This window comes from Pinus tabuliformis, chromosome 2_2 (genome assembly GCF_031772625.1).
Source record: "Pinus tabuliformis cultivar Carrire ecotype Pingquan chromosome 2_2, CPIR1, whole genome shotgun sequence".
NCBI classification, from domain to species: domain Eukaryota; kingdom Viridiplantae; phylum Streptophyta; class Pinopsida; order Pinales; family Pinaceae; genus Pinus; species Pinus tabuliformis.
Genome location: NC_142300.1, coordinates 857,096,509 through 857,103,238, shown reverse-complemented (window position 1 = coordinate 857,103,238; position 6,730 = coordinate 857,096,509). Strand labels below are relative to the sequence as shown.

The following is a 6,730-nucleotide window of genomic DNA, read 5'->3' as shown; positions in this document are numbered from 1 at the left end:
CATGCATTGCACTTACTGCCATAAGCAAGGACATTGTTGAAAAGTGTTGGATTTTGAATCCAACAATGCTTCCACGAAACTTGAAGAAGGTGGAAAGAAAGAATGGCAGGAATGGAAAGGAAGTTTCCATAAATGATGTGTTTCAAGATGATTCACATGTTGATGTTGATGTGTAGACAAAGGAAGGACCTTTGAAATGGATTGGTAAGAAATGGTTAGAGTTCTTATCCAATTAAGGTTGCATGTCTTTTGATTTGATGCATTTCTTTGTTAATGGAATGCAAGTTGCAGGGTTTTACCAAGAAGGTGAATGGAAAAGTTGAGTAGGAGACTCACTTTATTGCTGCAACATTATATTCATTTCAGTTTCGAAAGTACAGTGTACTTAAGCGAAAGTTGAAAGGTGAAATGCATGCATAAGCATGATATGAATGAACACAGGGATGTTGATGATTTCCTTGTATTTGAACATGTATGTGTGATTAACTTGAAGGGTTGATTACTTTGTTGTAAACATGCATGTAATGTAATGTTGACTTGGAAAAAGTTGATTTGGTCTCCAAGATGGAGATAATGATGAAGTTTTTCATCTTTGAAAAAGAATCCTGAAATGATTTCATCATAGATCACATGCATTTTACACCAAAAGAAAACTCACCTCTGCCTCTACCTCTTCACTATAATACGATGCTCATAGATATTTCAATAGTTACATTAGTTATCCTCCATGTTACTTTTCTTGCATTTTGTTCCACTCAAAATTTAAATAAATGACAAATAATGTAAGATGCCACATATTTAAACAAACACAAATAGAATTATACATACCACTTTAAACTTTGCCTTTAACCACTAGCCTTGCAGAATTTGCACCATCCCCATATCCACAACATGGATTGTTAGGACCTACCTTAGTTTCCTTGTTGAAAAAGAAAAACCACACAAACCAAATCATAAATATTAAATAAAGGACATAAAACTTTATGAAAGTCTATAAAAGACACCAAAAACATTATGACAAATATTATATAAATATTGAAATATGCTAAGAGAAATCTAAAACGGTGACCAAAAATCTTATGTAGAATTAATTATATCATATGCAAAGACAAAAGATTGCAAACCTCAAATAGCTAAGAAGAGAGGAGCCTCATTATAATAGAAATGAGCATTTCATAATAAAGCATACATGTGCTTTAAACAAAAGAGAACTCACCATATGCCTATGCTTCTAAATCTTAAATAGCTAAGAAGAGAGGAGCCTCATTATAATAGAAATGAGCATTTCATAATAAAGCATACATGTGCTTTAAACAAAAGAGAACTCACCATATGCCCATGCTTCTATCGGACCGGTCTATGCCTCTCTCACACAAACATTTCGACAACTTCATCAACAATGCTCTACCATCATTTACCTACACAACATTGTCTTGAAATTTAAACCCATGATATAATGATATACAACAATTGAGTTAAGTTTATATATCTCCTACTGCAGAGCCTTCTCCTTGACCATCACACCATGGAACCACTATTATTCATAGAGGTAGAACTCACACTTTGCCTCTACCATTGCACATGATACGTTGCCCCTTGTCTCCTTCAACACATTGCCCCATGTCTCCTTCAATGTATATTTCAACAACATAATTAGCACTCCACCATCCTTTTTCTACATTTTCTTGTGCTCAATTTTAAAAACTGACAAATAATTTAATATGCCTCTAATTTAAATGAACACAAATGAAACCCTACATACACCTCAAACTCTTTAGCTTTTTCCCTCACCCATTACATTGTAGAATCCACATCATCCCTAAACGCACAATATGGATTGTTAGGACCCCACCTTAATTTCTCCACCTACCAAGTGAAACACAAATTGGACCAAAAAAGATTCAATAAACATGAAAAAATATTTTCGTAAAAAGAACATCAAAAATATTAAACAAATAATGAAATATAATATGAGAAATATTTAACAAATAGTAAAAATATTATGACAAATATTTTACAAATAGAAAAAAAAATATGAAACAGATTTCACTATTTGAAGTCATAAACAAAGACAAATCTTATCAATAATATTATGTAAGAAGAAATCTCACCCTCTAACACCTTAAACAAACATAAGGGTGCCCTTTCGGTTGCAGCAAGATATTAGGGTGTAGTGGTGTCTTATAGGTTGTAGCCTATAAATCAGGGGGTTGTGTCCTCCTTTAGTTGTGGCTAAGAACTTGATGTATTTAATTTTTCTTTTAAAGAGAAGAAGACAATTACTAAGAAGCCTTCGGTGGTTTTTGACCTGGAGGGGGTTTTCCACCTAAAAAGTTTTATCTACTGCTTTATATGTCTGCATTGTTGTATGGTGTTGTCTAATGCATTTTATATATGGTAAAGAATAATAATAATAATAATAATAATAATAATAATGTTGAAGAATAACTAATGATCTGAAAAAAATTAATAAAGTGTTAATTGCTAAGAAATATTGATTCCACCACCCCCCCGCTTCTCTGTATTTCCAACAGCTTAGATGATGTTATCAAAAACAGCGCTACGGCTCACACATGTGGAACATATTTCATATTTTTTCTTGGCTGCTATGTTGGCTTGTGACCTAGCTTGTGGTTGTAGCATTATTTTATTATTTACGAGGGTTTAGATTAAAATTAGAAGTCAAAATCCCCATATAAGTAGAAGAGGCATCCATTGCAGCAAATCATCATAACACACTTGGAAATTCAGCCTTCTTAAACAATTTGGCCTTCTTGTTGATTTCTGGTAGCATCGGATGTGCTCTAATCCTCAAAATTTGCAGGCAGAGACTATGACACATGTATTCCAAAATACCCAAAAATCATTTTGGGAAATTCCACCTAGAGACAGTTTTATTAAAAGAATTAATTATTTTTAATGGATGCCTAAGTCTAAACTTATGAAATTAAAATAATTAAGGGGTATTAATTAAACTGGGGGTGAAACTTCTAGAAGAAGACGTAGTGGCAGCGTAGAGCCTGACATAGTGAGTACTGTAGCTGGGGTGAGTACTGTAGCTCAAAAGAACCACAAATGGGCAATTTCCATGAGGAGTCGACCTCTTGGATCAAGACCTTGCTACGAGAGCCCATGGTCAGCAGTACCAGGGTGGACCAGTGTCAGGTGGTGCAGTTAGGTGCCAGAGTGACAGATGCAGTGGCTAGTAGCAATCAAATACTAAGCAGTGCGGAGCTAGTGTTGGCAGCAGTGCAGTTGGCACAGAGCAAAGTTAGCAGCAGCGTAGAGACTTCAGTGACAACGTAGAGGTTAGCAGCAATCAAAACTCAGACGATGGATGCATCATACTGAACACAGTTGGTTTAGTATTTTGGATGTTTTTCCATTACAATTGTTGCAGAAGGTAGCAGCAATAGTTGGAGCAGAGTTGCAGATGCAGTTGGTCGTAGCAGCACGGATGCAACATTTGCGCAGTAGTTGGTGGGTAGTGATGTCACACATTAGCAGCGTGTTGATTTCTGGTAGCATCGGAAGTGCTCTAAGTCTCAAATTTTGCAGGGAAGCTTAGACACATGCATTCTCCAATACCCAGAAATCGTTTTGGGAAATTCCACCCAAAGACAGTTTTATTAAAATAATTAATTATTTTTAATGGGACACTAAGTCTAAACTTAGGAAATTAAAATAATTAATGGGTATTAATCTAAATTGTGGGTGAAACTTCTAGAAGAAGGCAGAGATCAAGTCAATATGATCATAGCCATTGATTAGGATCTAATCTGGGTCGTTGATTGATCAACAAGAGGATTATAAGAGAAGGCTTGATGGGCACTTGGAGAACACATCGAGTGAAGATCAGAAGATCGATTTTCTGAAGCAGAGCAACTACCGGAAAGAATTTCGAAGTGATCTTTTGCAGTGAGGGGCAGAGATAGTATCCAAAAGAGGGAAGTTTTCCTGGGCCGAAGAGTACAAGACAGAGAGGGCAGAACGACGTCCAGAGAGAGACTGACATTGGCCCAAGCAGAGCTGACGTAGTGGCAGCGTAGAGCCTAGAGGGAGATCGAATTCCTGCTAAAGAAATCGAGTTTCAAAAATCGAGAGTCGGGGTGTGAGACCGAGAGGTAGAAAATCAAAGTTTCTGGGCAGCAGAGGATTCGGAAGAGGAGGAGCGCAATCCCCAGCAAAGGTGATGCACTATGTTTTTTTCTTTTTTGGATATCATACGGAACACTCATTGTCGAGAGATACTGTTGTGTTTGCCTGTAGTTTTGATTGATTGCTCAACCCGACACTACTTTTCGTTGGCTTGCCCTTAACTCAATTTGTGCTATCGACAATTATTCTACTCTATAGGGGCTTGTTCTCACTATCACCCATGGCAACTCTAGTGATGGCTCCAATGCAGCTCTTGGCTACTTGTTTTCCACCAGTCTGTGCAACCCTAGTAATCTCCTCTATCACTGCCTTCCATCGTCCACTGGACACATTGCCTCACATCCCGCAATGCCTCACCCATCTCTATTGTGTTCCATCTCAACCACTAGTGCTCATGGCTCCACACCCTTGGCACTTCCTCGAAACCCTAGTAACCTCCTCTATCCCCGCTTTACATCGTCGATTGGCCACGTTGCCTCACATCCCGCAACACCTCACCCATCTCTATTGTGTTCCATCTCGGCCACTGGTGCTCATGGCTCCACACCCTTGGCACTTCCTCGAATTGGCAACTGCACATTCTCGTAGCATGAGCTTTTTCTATCCCCATGTACAAAGCGACCTCACCTTGTTTGTTGTCGGCTTGTGGTTCTACTACAGCAGCTAGGCCACTAATGTCATAAATCACTCTTGCTGAACTAGAATGATTTCCTGTTGATGCTCCATTAAACATAAGTATGTGCTTCCTCTGAGGCTTTATCCGTGCTGCTATATCACTATTGGGAGGTTCCCTACTCGACAAGGGATTGCAAAGGAGGGTTATGTTTTTCTGATTCTTGGCCAAATCTGGAATACACCATGTTTCAAATCAAATTCTCTCTATCCTCATACAAATCAGAATGACTCTTACCTTGGAGATTCGATGTTATTATTTCTCTGATCATGGCTACATTAAGTGTTTAACTTGTTCAACTAATTTCATTTCATCATTGAATATAAGGTCATTTTGAACTTAATCTGATTGATGTTGGGGCTCCAGTCTCCACTGGGCGCCCCTGTCTTTGAGTCGGATCTACAATGAATGGAATAAGAAGTGTGATGTGCCTAACATCCCTTCAAAACAACCCCAGGAAGGGAAGATTCAGCTTCAAATTTGATCAAAGGGACAACTTTTGCCAAATATCTACAGATTTGGGATCCTTCACTTCTAGCTGCATGACTTAAGATCTTGTGTTTGTCCATATTTTTGAAGTATTTTCTGGCAATGATTTCTGGAATAGAAGTTAATTCACTACTCAAATAAAACCTAATCTAACACAAAGGCAGCACATCTAATTTAATAACATCAACTAATTTTAGAACTACTCTTAGTCTAGCACATGAATGCCTACAGCATGCATGTGCACGTGCATGTCTACTCTACATCGATGTCCAGGTAATTTGTGGCTGCACCTCATTAATGTTGTTCTCCATACTAAAGGCACCTCTCGTGCCATGCACAGACCCTGAGGATAGGGTATATGGTAGACTGTTATCTCATCTGACACATGTCATCTTTGCTGGAGGAAAACCACTGATTGAGGAATCACAAGTGAAAAACTAACATGAAGTTGGCTTTTCATGTTAGCTTTTTGTGACAAAGAAGCTTTAAAAAGAAGAAAGGGTGGACACCAGGGATTATATACCATATTCCAAGAGTATTTGAGGTCCAACAAACACTCTTCATTGAAAACATGTACAAGCATCAATCATTTATCAATTTATCATTTCTTTGGCTGTGAAATTTATAGAAAAAGTTAGATTTGAATTAATAGTTTGCACTTCTAAGTTGCACTAGGGTCATGGATCGTATGCAGATTATTTACAGTTGAAATTGAATGTTAATGGAATTAAACCTAGAAGTATTATGCATTATCTTGGGACTGACCGCAGGTTTTATGATGCATTCTATTTTTATGAATGTGAAAATTTAAGAACGTGATGAATGGTACCTTAACTGACTTTATGAAGTTGCAAGAGCTATGACTATTGATCTTACAGCTAAAATTGAATGTTAATGGCATTAAACCTAGAAGTATTATGTGCTATCTTGGGACTGGCCGCAGGTCTTATGATGCATTCTTTTTTTATGAATGTGAAAATTTAAGAACGTGATGAATGGTACCTTAACTGACTTTATGAAGTTGCAAGAGCTATGACTATTGGTCTTAATAAGAAGGCTGAACTCTTCTAAATACTGATTTTACTGACGATAATAGTTTTGTCAAAGAGGCTGACTTTCATACCTCTGTCGGTAAGGAATGTATATTGAATGCTAACAAGTATGATTGCATGATGATAAGTTGATAACTATGACTAATGATCATATAAGCTCCTGAAACTGAAAGTAAGCTCATGCCAATGTTGATTTAACTATTCGATTGGTGTGTGAACAACTACAAGGTAACATGTTGAGTTCACTTGGCAAGATGACCGTTGGTATGTATATTTGTTTTTCTATTTTTCATTAATGAACTAACAGCTAGATGTGTGTGGCAGCACATGGTAAGAATGGAAAACTTGAAGGCTCGGC

The 6,730-nt window shown here is 37.4% G+C and overlaps 1 long non-coding RNA gene across 1 annotated transcript; it reads right to left on the bottom strand.

Annotated features, from left to right (window-relative positions):
- Positions 1-827: 827 nt before the first annotated feature.
- Positions 828-1,868, bottom strand: LOC149195676 (uncharacterized). Its single transcript, XR_016255167.1, has 4 exons — positions 1,792-1,868; positions 1,561-1,627; positions 1,330-1,418; positions 828-919 (listed from the first exon to the last, which is right to left on the bottom strand). It is a non-coding gene; the product is annotated as an uncharacterized LOC149195676 (long non-coding RNA).
- Positions 1,869-6,730: the final 4,862 nt, after the last annotated feature.